The sequence below is a fragment of the Microtus ochrogaster genome, unplaced genomic scaffold (genome assembly GCF_000317375.1).
Source record: "Microtus ochrogaster isolate Prairie Vole_2 unplaced genomic scaffold, MicOch1.0 UNK9, whole genome shotgun sequence".
In the NCBI taxonomy this organism is placed as follows: domain Eukaryota; kingdom Metazoa; phylum Chordata; class Mammalia; order Rodentia; family Cricetidae; genus Microtus; species Microtus ochrogaster.
In genome coordinates, this window is record NW_004949107.1 from 6578741 (window position 1) to 6590801 (window position 12061).

The following is a 12061-nucleotide window of genomic DNA, read 5'->3' on the forward strand; positions in this document are numbered from 1 at the left end:
TCTGTAGACCAGGCTGGTCTCGAACTCACAGAGATCCGCCTGCCTCTGCCTCCCGAGTGCTGGGATTAAAGGCGTGCGCCACCATCGCCCAGCAGAATGTTAGTTTCTTGTAGGACTCAGTTTATCCAGATAGCTAAAGTTTAACCACGTGGCAAAGACAAAGAAGCTAGACAAATATTACTGTGAAACTGAGTAGAACCTTGGGAATTTACAAATCTTTTTTTATCAAATATACATTACTTATCTAATCTAAATTTATTTATCTAAATTTTCTAGTAGCTTGGTGTTGAACAGTTGCAGAGACATAAGTAGTTAGACATACACCTTAAGTCAGTTTTTGTTAATCTGAACAGACCTTTATAACCTTAAAATTTTATCATCATATATAGTATATTCTAAATCAGAGTTGAATTACATATATAGTTTTTTAAAGCAAATATAACCTTTAATTCTTATTTTTCCTTTCTTTTAAAGACAGGGTTTCTCTGTGTAGTCCTCGATGTACTGTAACTCACTCTGTAGACTAGGCTGACCTCGAACTCAGAGATCCAGCTGCCTCTGCCTCCCAAGTACTGAGATTAAAAGTGTGCACCACCACCACCTGGCTTAAATTTTGTCACCATACAAAAAAATCATACCAATCCAAAATATTTGGGAGACTTGTTGCTGCCTCCTTAATCTAAAAAGAGATGCAATGATAAACAGAGAGCTCTGGTGCATTCATAATTATTCTTTATCAATAAAAACTCAAGGGTCAGATAGCGGGGTAAGAACCCGAATGATCAGAGAAGCGGTGGAGAAGCAATGACCTCCTGTCGCTTTTGTTCCTCCATCCAAAAAGGCCAAGACCCTCTCTTGCCCACCCTGCTATTTCCTGTGTCTATGCGCCCTCAGTCCTCCAAAACCTCCATGGTTGATTTTGGTCAGCTAGAAGGTATCTCTGCCCTCTGATTCAAAATAGACTTTATTGTCAGGCTCAAGAGTGCCCTCTGATTCAAAATAAATTTATTGTCAGGCTCAAGAGTGTTAGAATGCAATCAAAATAATCACACATCAGAGCTCATTAGGACTAAGGAATTTTGTAACTTCTTGTTGCTCTATGCCATGTGGTCATCTGAAGACGGTGATTAAGTCACATGACATGTATTCTGTAACCTTAATAAAGATGACTGCCAGACATGTAGCTGCTTACATCTTGAAGAGGTCACCAGCCAAGATGGAGGAGAGCCACATGGCTGCAATTTAAAACCATCTGTTTTCCTAGTAGGTCTATTTTTTTTAAATGAGAGTTGAATCCAAGTTACATATACACATACACACACACAGAGTTCAGTGCAAGTGACATATACGCACAGAGCTGAATCCAAGGTACATACACATAGGCACACAACCGAATTCAACCCACACACACATACAAACACATACAGAGTTGATATAATATGTTGTAGCAAAGCAAGATTACCAACACATAAAATTTTAATTATAAGCCTTTAGTTATAAGTTTAAAGCCAACTTTTTTTTTTTTTTGGTTTTTCTTCGAGGCAAGGTTTCTCTGTATCTTGGAACCTGTCCTGGAATATAGACCAGGCTGGCCTCGAACTCACAGAGATCCGCCTTTGCCTCCGAAGTGCTGGGATTAAAGGCGTGAGCCACCACCACCCGGCTAAAGCCAACTTTTGTTACAGATTTTATAGATTTTTAAACCACACCCATGAACTTACAGATGTTGAGCTAGAGTTTACAGCGTAACCTTTGAGAGTCTTTGGAGAGCAGAGGACAGAGAAATCGTAGAGATAGCAGAGTTTTAAGAGTGGAAAGTAGAGAGACTGTTGAGCAGAACAAGCTTGGATATAGGATACTTGGGGATCATTTGTGCCGTAACAGTTATTACGATTTGTGAGAGTTTGGAAATCAAGTGCACCAGTTTCTGGACGCTGATCTGTACTGAGGCCAAGCTAGAGAAATAAAATCCGAGTCTGTGGAGGAAGAGAGTGAGGGTTACAAAACAAAATTCCTCCGGAGGGGACTTCTACTCGGTCTCTAAGCTCGATGAGGGCAGCTGAATGAGCAGAAGCTGAAGGAATTAGCAGGCAGGCAGCTCCTAGGGGGAGGCGAGGAAGCTCACAATGTGCAGGCCAAGGAAAGCAAAGAGAGACAGGGCAGTTAGCAGGAGGAAATGGAGCTGTCCATGTCCGTGCAGCAGGCCAGAGGCGGAGCCAGCTGAAGGAGCCAGAAAGGAGTCGGTGCAGGTGCCCACGTGGAGGGCATAGCAGGCCAGACAGATAAGAGACAACGGTTTCAAAGCAGGTAACGGGATTGCTCAACTGAAGAATCGGATTATAGAATTTGCAATCAAATTTTGTGGGTGGAATAAGCCAGCAGAAACCAATGATCCTTGCAATGTCTTAGGAGAGCCAGATCAGCGGCTGTTTGGAGCGGACGCTGCAGGATACGAGGGCTGGGTGCTCGGTGTGTGCCACCTGCGGCCGGCCTACTCCTTTGCTTTCTCCTCCTCTCGTTAGCTCTAGCTGGCACTTTGCAACAAACTTATGCTCCATCAACCCTAACTTAAAGACAAGACGTTTACACAGCGCTGTGAGGGAGATCAGACAAAACCAAACAGACTTTGAGCAGAGAAAAGAGAAATAGGGACCCTCCGATCGCTTGCAGTGTTTGTGAAGGCCCCGAATAACATTGGGATTTAGGGTGCCATTAGTTGGTCACATTTGAATTGATCATCTAAGAAATATAGAGGCCAGATTTGATTTGCAAAAGGGAAAACAGGCGGAGGGGCTAGAAGTTTTCTAAGAGGCATCGCAGGGCAGGGGGTGGGGGAGAGCCTGAATGTATAGATTCCCATGGGAAAATGTCACTGCAGCCTATAGCCATGGGCATCCCCAAGACTCAAGGAGGACTGAGTGGGGACGAGGTCAGTCAGTGGGTTGTCACCATACTCAGCGCTGGTCAGGTGCTTAGCCTGGCTAACCCCGAGGAGAGACTTGGTGTCTGGTAGAGGCTGGCAGGTGAGGGGACTAGAGGAGCTGTGGATTACAGGCAGCTCCAGACAGAAGGGAGGAGAAGAGGGCAGGAAGGGCCACATTAGCCCAGCTGGGCCTAAGGACACTGCAAGATTGGGTTGGGGTCAGGTGAAGAGGGCCAGCTATAGCATTAAAAACCATGGATGGGGGTACCTCTGCCCCCAAGAGTACCAGAGGATCGGGAAAATATTTATGTTGACCAGAGGGATCACTCACCAATTACTGGTGATGGATGGGGGCCCAAGTGATCAGCGGCTGGAAGGCGGATCTGTTGCGGGTGGACTGGGGATAAGGGGTAGGGTCCCAGTGCGGCTTAGACCCCCAGAGGGGAGCTCAAGCACCAGGAGATTCTGTGGAGTCAAGACAACACTGTTAGGGTTTTCGGTGATCAGAGGGCAAAGATCACACATGCAGCAGATCTCATGCAAGAGATTTATTGGGGGGAGGGGTGTAAAAGGCCACCTCGAAAGGAAGATGGAAAAGGAGGGGTGTGAAGAGCAGGGAGAGAAGGAGGAGGACATAGAGAGAGGGAGAGAGTGTGGGAGAGCAGAAAGAGGGGGAGGCGAGAGAAGGTAAGAGGAGGGAGGAAAGAGGGAGACAGAGAGAGGAAGAAGAAAAGGAAGGCAGCGTTTTGAAAATTGCAGGGTTAGAGGAGAATGGGTAGGTGTGGGGCAGAGCTGGAGACATTTAGGGTGAGGGCAGGGTGAGAAGAGCCAGGATGTCAGGATGTCAGCATGGACTGTGAAGTGTGTCACAGGTACTTGTAACACTGAGGGAGCCTGGAGGCCAGCATGCCCTTTGCTTTGCTGACAGGCTCGCCAGTGTAGCCATTTGTCCCCCTGTCAATGATAAGGGGAATGACTTCTTGTGATAGAGGGGAACCCACTTCCCAAGTTCCTGAGAACACTGGCTTGTGTCTAGCTGCCAGCATTTGGGGAGATGGGAATACCTGGAGGAAGGCTAGGTTTCCGTGGTTACCACGGAAATCACAGGTTTAAGCTGGGTTTGCCTATAGGACAGTGGCAATCTCTGCTAGCGGGCACTGGGACAGTACTGTGGGAAAGCCCACAGGCTGGTCCTCAGGATTCCACATTGCCTCTGCATTTTCCTTCTTGCTTTCAACAGTGCGATTAGTCCGAGGATATTCTCTCTCTGAGTTCCTAAGCCTCCCTTTATGCCTCCCATTGCTTTCTGTTGATCCTGTGACTTGTAAACTGGCAAGCTCACTCTGAGGGGTTCTAGGGCAGTGTAACCCCATGAGAAGCTTGTTTATAATAGGAGAGGCTCCTACATCACTGAAATGTGACCACCGTGAGCAGAAGAGATTCATAGGGCAGTAGTCCATTCCCTTTTAACAGAACTTGACCCCAGTGTAGACTGCCCTTCAATTACCAATGCCCGGGGGTCTCTGTACATCTGATCATTTCCTGTAGAGCCCTTCAGTAAGAAGTGCGATTTTGACTTGATCCTATTCAACAGGAACGGCATATGGTATTCTCTGCCCTCCACTTCACTCACCAGAGGTCCCCAAAGGTCCCCAAACATGAATATTTATCGTGACCCTTTCCAGAGACACCTTACTTCCCCAGCAGTACAATGTCATGCGCTCCGTGTCCTGATTGCCAATCTCTCATCGTGTTTAATTTGTGAATTAAACTTCGTCGCCGGGATGTACACATAAAGAAAAGACCATAGCTTATATCTTGGGAATCTAGGAATGTGATTTTTCTTTGCACGCCCCTTCCCTCCTTCCCTCCTCTGGTGATTGAACCCAGGGCTTTCTACATAGTATGCAAACTCTCTGTCCCTGAGTGGAATTCAGGCTCCACCCACTGTCACATACTCCTTGTATCACTTACTCAGGGGATAATCAAGGTTCCTAAGCCACCCAAAGGGCAGATACAAAGTCAGGAACAACCAGTAATTAATTACCAAGAGGTTAACGTGCAGAAAGAAAAAAGGACCATAACCCTCACCAAGAAGAAACTGCTGTGTTGGATGGGACCTGCATCAGGCGCTGGGCAGAAAAAGACTGCACTGGGGTTAACCACCACCAGGGGGCAGAAGGGGGGCTGGTCCTGGAAATCGGAGCTGGAAGCCAGAAAGAAATTGGTTGTGGGGCTCCTCTCCCTGCCTTCATGGTGTGCTGGAAGATGGCAGTCATAGGTACCCCGTGCACAGGGCTGGCCTGTCCCGTCCCCGTCTTCTTCAAAACAGAGGTCTCCCCTGAGAGCAGGTGCTGTGCCTTAGACCGCTGGCTTTTCGGGCTGTGGAAGTTCCTTCGCTCTTTGTGCCCTGCTGTTAAGACAGCAGAGAAGTGAGCCAGCCTTGCTCAAACTTCGCGACCTCGGGAACCCTGTATACCAGTGGCTCTCAACCCTCCCAAAGCTGCGACCCTTTAATACAGCTCCTCATGCTGTGGTGACCCCCCTACCACAGATAATTTTTATTGTTATGCCATAACTGTAATTTTACTACTGTTATGAATCTTATGTAAATATCTGTGTTTTCTGATAGTCTTAGGTGAAACCCGAGAAAGGATCAGTTGACCCCCGGAAGGGGGTGTGACTCACAGATTGAGAATCACTGTATTATGCTCAAAACATCACGGAGAAGGACCTCAGAGAGGATTGCCTGGCTATGTGGGTGTGCCTCTCAACATTCACCAACTTAGGAGTGAAAATTGAGAATCTAGACGATAGTTACTTCTTATAATCATACATGTGGGTTTATTTATAAAAAATATAGTTTGTGAAGCAAAAATGTCAAGTGTAGTGCTATTTTACATTTATGCCTTTTTTTAAAAAAAATAAAAATTGCTTTGACCTTGCACGCCCCTGCCCCTTTTGATATAAATGGCACCGGTGTTATTTCTGGATAAGAACTGAAGTGATGTTTTTGTAGAAAAGGGATACCTTTAGTAGAGGTTGAGAACCAAGGGCCTCCCTGAAGTTTATCACCATGAGCATATAGCCTCCATAGCCGGTGGTGCTGGGTAGCAAGGTGTCCACTGGTGTGGCCCAGAGGCGTGTGAGAACAATCTCAGAGTCCTTCAGGACAACAGAGGCTGGATTCTTTGGGATGAGTTTTGTTCGTTTGATTTAACTAACTTGCTGGGTTAGTTTTTGTTTGTTTGGTCTTTGTTTCTTTCTTTGTGTGTGTGTGTGTTGGGGAAGGTTCTGCTTTTTGGGGGTGTTATTTATTTATTTATTTATTTATTTATTTATTTATTTATTGTCATTGTGGCCAAATACCTGAGCCGGACACCATAAAGGAGAAAATATTTCCTGGGCTCCCAGTTTCAGAGGGTTCAGTCCCCACTCCTTGGCTTTGCTTGCTCTAAGACAGAACATCACGGTGGCAGGAGGTGGAGGAGGACACAGGCTGGGAAGACAGAAGGGACCCTGGACCAGGTTAAACCCACAAAAAGAACACCAGTGACCATCTTCCCCTACCGAGGCCTCACCTCCTAAAGTTCCTTTAGCTTCACACAGCAGCACCATCAACTGGGGACCACGCATTCAACACGTGAGCCTGTGGGAGTGTTTCAGGTTCAGGTCATAGTGGTGCCGCTTTGTGGACTGCCATCAATCCTAAAGTATTCCGGAGCAGTGTCCCCATCATTTCTGCATCCCTAAGCCCACTCAGGTGCCCTGTGCAGAACACAGTGGTGTGCATTAAAGGCAGTGTGTGCTGCAGAGCAGAGCATGGTGGTGTTTGGCAGAGGGACAAGTGACCCAGCTCAATACAGTCTTGGAAGACAGCATCTCAAAAGGAGCACAGGTTAGAAACCTTGCTTCCTGTTAGTTCCCTCTTGGGGCACCAACCTGAGTGATTATACTAATTGAACAAATTCCTAAAAAATCCTAATAATAATAACAAATCCCTGGGCCACCTTGGATCAACTAAGGGCCAGAACCTAACTTTTTTTTTTTTTAAGATTTATTTATTATGTATACAACATTCTGCCTCCATGTATGCCCGCACACCAGAAGAGGGCGCCAGATCTCATTACAGATGGTTGTGAGCCACCATGTGGTTGCTGGGAATTGAACTCAGGACCTCTGGAAGAGCAGCCAGTGCTCTTAACCACTGAGCTATCTCTCCAGCCCAGAACCTAACTTTTTAAACCCTCAGCTATTCTGGCAGCTCCAGGAAGTCTGCGGCCTGATTTCTCTCAGTCTGTCAACTCAACTAAAACCTTCGGTTTGTGGAGACTATGGGGTCCTCTGAGCCACACATTTAAAACCTTGACTTTCTGAAGCTGGACAAATGGACAAATGGCTCAGCATTTATTTATTTATTTTTTGGTTTTTCGAGACAGGGTTTCTCTGTGGCTTTGGAGCCTGTCCTGGAACTAGCTCTGTAGACCAGGCTGGTCTCGAACTCACAGAGATCCGCCTGCCTCTGCCTCCCGAGTGCTGGGATTAAAGGCGTGCGCCACCATCGCCCGGCCTGGCTCAGCATTTAAACAGCAGGTACTGGGCTGGAAAGATGGCTCAGTGGTAAAGAGTATTGCCTGTTCTTCCAAAGGTCCTGAGTTCAATTCCCGGCAACTACATGGTGGCTCACAACCATCTGTAATGAGGTCTGGTGCCCTCTTCTAGCCTGTAGACATACACACAGACAGAATATTGTATACATAATAAATAAATAAATATGTAAAGAGCAGGTACTGTTCTTGTAAGGACCCAGGTTCAGTTCCCAGCACCCATGCTGAGCAACTCACAGCTGCCTATAACTTCAGCTCCAGCGAATCCAACACCTTCTTCTGGTCTCCTGGAGCACCTATAATCACATAAACATACCTGTACACACAGTTAAAAATAATTAACCTTATAAGTAAGTTAAAATAAAAACTCAAATGTCTTAAAAGTAACTTGAGAGCCCAATACCTAGAGATTAGGTAGATGGGGACTTATCCCCCCCACACACACATAGACAGGGTCTCACTGTAGCTCTGGTTGTCCTGGGACCCCGCCCCTCCCCCCAATCTCACTGCTCCAGAGTCTCTCTTCTCACTCTGCAGGACACACACGTGTGCGTGTGAACTTGCTCTGTGAAGCGCTCAACACACCTTGATGGTGCCTGGGCACACATAGTCACACACTGTCCCTCGATGCCATCATTTGCTGGGCTCGGAACTTCCTAGGAAGGCATCAGTGGAACCTGGGGTCTTCACTGTCAACTCTGAAGGGCTGGGGCTGGGAGAGAGCATGAAAACGCTGAGCATACAAGGCACCTCCGGAAGAGGCACAGCCAGCCCATCTTCACCTGTTCCATGCTCTCCTCCCAGTTCTTAGGAATGCCTTGGGCCATCATGAGTTGACTCAGTTTGGGAACCAAACAGAAGTGCTCTAATCCAAGGTAAAGAGAAATTATAGGGTCAGGATCCCTTACCAAAAGGGCTAGGGACTTTTTAGTTTGTCTCTAATGTTTGGATTTCAGAGTAGCTCAGATTTTGGAGTATCTGAATAGGCTTTATCAGTTGACCCAAAATGCTCCAAAATAAAAACTTTTTTTTCAACAATCCCAACTGCTTTGAGACAGGATGATCACTTGGACTCAGGAGTTCAGGCTCAGTCTTGGCAGCAGAGCAAGACAAAAATTCTCTTTTAAAAGTTTCAAAATTCAGAGTGTTTTGAAATTGTAATCTGTTCAGCCTTCGTCGGAATGAAGCCATCTTTCATTCTTCACTCACCGAGGATTTTACTGCACACTTATCTGGGGTTTTTATTGCTGGTGGTACACGCTTTTAATCCCAGCTCTTGGGAGGCAGAGACAGGTGGATCTCTGGTGTGGGAGAATTATCTGTATTCTGTCAATTATGTTTTAAATAAACGCTGATTGGCCAGTAGCCAGGCAGGAAGTATAGACAGGACAACCAGACAGGAAGTAGAGGTGGGTCAAAGAGGACAGGAGAATTCTAGGAAGAGGGAAGCCCATTTTCTTTGCAGTTGTGAGCCTGCCACAGAGGAAGCAAGATGTGACTGCCCCGCTGAAAAAGGTACTGAACCATGTGGCTAGCACAGACAAGAATAATGGGCTGATATAAGTTATAAGAGTTAATAAGAAGTCTGAGCTAATGGGCCAATCAGTTTATAACCAATGTAGACCTCTGTGTGATTTCTTTGGGACTTAATGATTGCGGGAACCGGGCAGGAAAGAAACCCAGACAACAGATCTCTGTGAGTTCAAGGCCAGCCTGGTCTACAAAGTGAGTTCCAAGACAGGCTCCAAAGCTACAGAGAAACCCTGTCTCAAAAAAAATCAAAATAACAAACAAACAAACAACAACAACAACAACAAAAAACCCCAAAACCAACCCCCCCCCAAAAAAAAGGAAAAGGAAAAAAAAAAAACACCACCATGACCACTATGACCAAAAGCAACTTGGGGAGGAAAGGGGTTATCTCACCTTACAGTTAATAGTCCATCACTGAAGGAAGCGCAGGCAGGAACCTGAAGGCAGAAACTGGAACAGAAGCTATGGAGGAGTGTTCCTCATTGACTTGTTCTCCAAGGCATGCTCAGCCTGCAATCTTGTAGCACCATCTGTACAGGGGTGGCCCCACCCACAATGGGCTGGGCCCTCCCACGTCAATCACTAACAATGGAAACTGAAGATTTGCCCACCGGCCAGTCACAAGGAGGCGGGTTCTTTATTGAGAGTTCCTCTTCTCAAACAACCCTTGCTTGTGTCTAGCTGACGTAAAACTAGCATACCATGCCAAGCCCTGGGTTAAATATTAGAGCCACTGGGTTTAAAATTAAACACGGATGCAGGCTCAGGAAGCGCAGAAAGAGTGGAATTAAAACAGTCTCAGAAGGGCTCATGTCTTCCCCACAGTGTGTATGGAAGGGCTGTGTGAGGGGCTCATGCTTTTGAGGGAAAGAGTTCCTTCACTGCAATGCTCTGTCAGGGGCATCCCCAGGTATGAGTTCTGAAATCCTTTTAACACAGGCTCTAGACCCAGCCAGCTGTGCTCTGCACACGGCTCAGTGACCACTGCTATTTACAGACGAGACACAGAAGCCTAGAAGCTGACATTCGCGTCCAGGCACCACAGGAAGACATGTCGCCAGCAGCTATCCTCGGGTTCTGTCTGACTTCAGTGACAGACAGTGAGCCTGTGGCAGCAAGCTGTTCCCAGTTCTAGACAGGCAGACTTCCACAAGGGAACTGGAAAACCCTACGAGGCTGCTTCACCCACTGATGCCTCCACGGGCATGCAAATGCCAGGTGCCACCAGCGTCGTGGGCAATGTGGGTCTGCCAGTGCCAGCAGTAAAGGCGGTGTTGGTGGCCTCAACAGTCATGAGAGGTAGTCATGCATCACCCTGTGGGCATTAGGTAAACTAGGCATTGCCTCAGTACTTAATATGGGTTAATTTACTAAAAATGTACTACTCAGCAATAACCTCGGGAGGAGGAAAGTGTAGGCGTGGCTGCATTCTTCCTGTCCTGCCCTGTGAGCCTTAGCCTCTAACGGCAGAGCCATCTCTCCAGACTACAGCTGCTGTCCTCCACAGCTCCTTTCTGCAAGAGCTGAAATCTTGTCGCTCAGCCCCACGTCTGGCCTGGCCTTGTGACTCGTTGGACCCCTGAGCATGTGTCAGTTCCAAGCCTGGGGTTCATAATGTCCAAGCTAGCTTTTGTACTTCCATCCGTGGACCCTCGCCACGGGAAGAAGCCTGAGATAGACCAGCCTGCTGCCCAAGCACCAGATGTGTCCTGCCAGCTCACCATGTACACATCAGCAAGCAGAAGCTGAGCCAGGCTGGCAGGCCACCAGCTGGCCCACAGACTCCCAAGCGAATGCGCATTCATTGCTTGAAGCCACAGAGTTTAAGCCCCGGGGTGGCCTGCTATGTGGCAATATGTAACTGATAAAGACAGGAAACACCTTCAAGGAGAACGACGGTGTGAAGATGGAGAAATTTTCAGCAAACATGGTGGATAAAGAAGAACCTTAGGCTGGGAAAAGAGGGGCTCAAAGGGAAGGTGGGGAGAAGCAGCCTGAGGAACGGAGAGAAATTCCAGGTAGAGAGGGAGGAAGTTGAGGGGGAGGCACACAGGACACGACAAGGTGGGGGACACTACTGGCATGGAAAGAGAGCCTCAGCCAACACAGTGGCTATGACAACCGTGGTGAGTCTACTTTTTCACCGACCGAGCTTGAGAAAAGGGGAGAAATGTGTAGGCAGCACAAAGGACCAGCAAACTCAGAGTCAGCACAGAAAGGAGAGGGTGGCCAGAGGGCGGGGACCTTCAAATCGCGCCAGTATTTGAAGCAGGAAGAAGGGTAAACATTACTGTCAAATGTCATCACCGCAGAGCACCCGCCTGGAGTTCAAGCGGCTGCAGGCTGCAGGGGACGGAGGGGAAGGACGGCTTCAGCACAGGGATTCCAGGCCAGCCCAGGCAACACAGCCGGACAGCTGCATTTAAGAAGAAATCAAACTGCAAACACGATGTGGTGCTGTGCCAGTAAGATTTCAGGCTTGAAAATGGAACAAGGCGCCGGGCATGGCGGCACACACCATTAATCCCAGCACTTGAGAGGCAGAGGCAGGTGGATCTCTGAGTGCGAGGCCAGCATGGTCTTCCAAGACATCCAGGACAAAAGAGAGAAACCTTGTCTAGAAAAACAAACTTAAAAAAAAATTAAAAAAGAAAATGGAATCAGGGCTTCCCTTTGGGAAGGCCCCTTTCTTGACCCTTGGCATTTCCTAGAACTGAAAGGACACTTTCCACGTCCCCCCTCCCAGGACATCCCCTCTCCCCGCAGCTGTTGTAGTGTTTCTCCACTGGCCCGGGTGACTGCACGGGCTCTCCTGGCTCTGGGCGCATGGCTAGCTAGCGGGCGTGCTAGGCTCGCAATGCCCCCCGAGGCCGCCAGAGGGCGCTGAGCTGCCGCCTTGGGGAGAGGCTGGCCAGGCATTTGTGTTTTCGTGTGCATGTGTGTGTGAGTGCGTGTGTGTGTGTGTGTGTGTGTGTGTGTGTGTGTGTGTGTGTGTGTG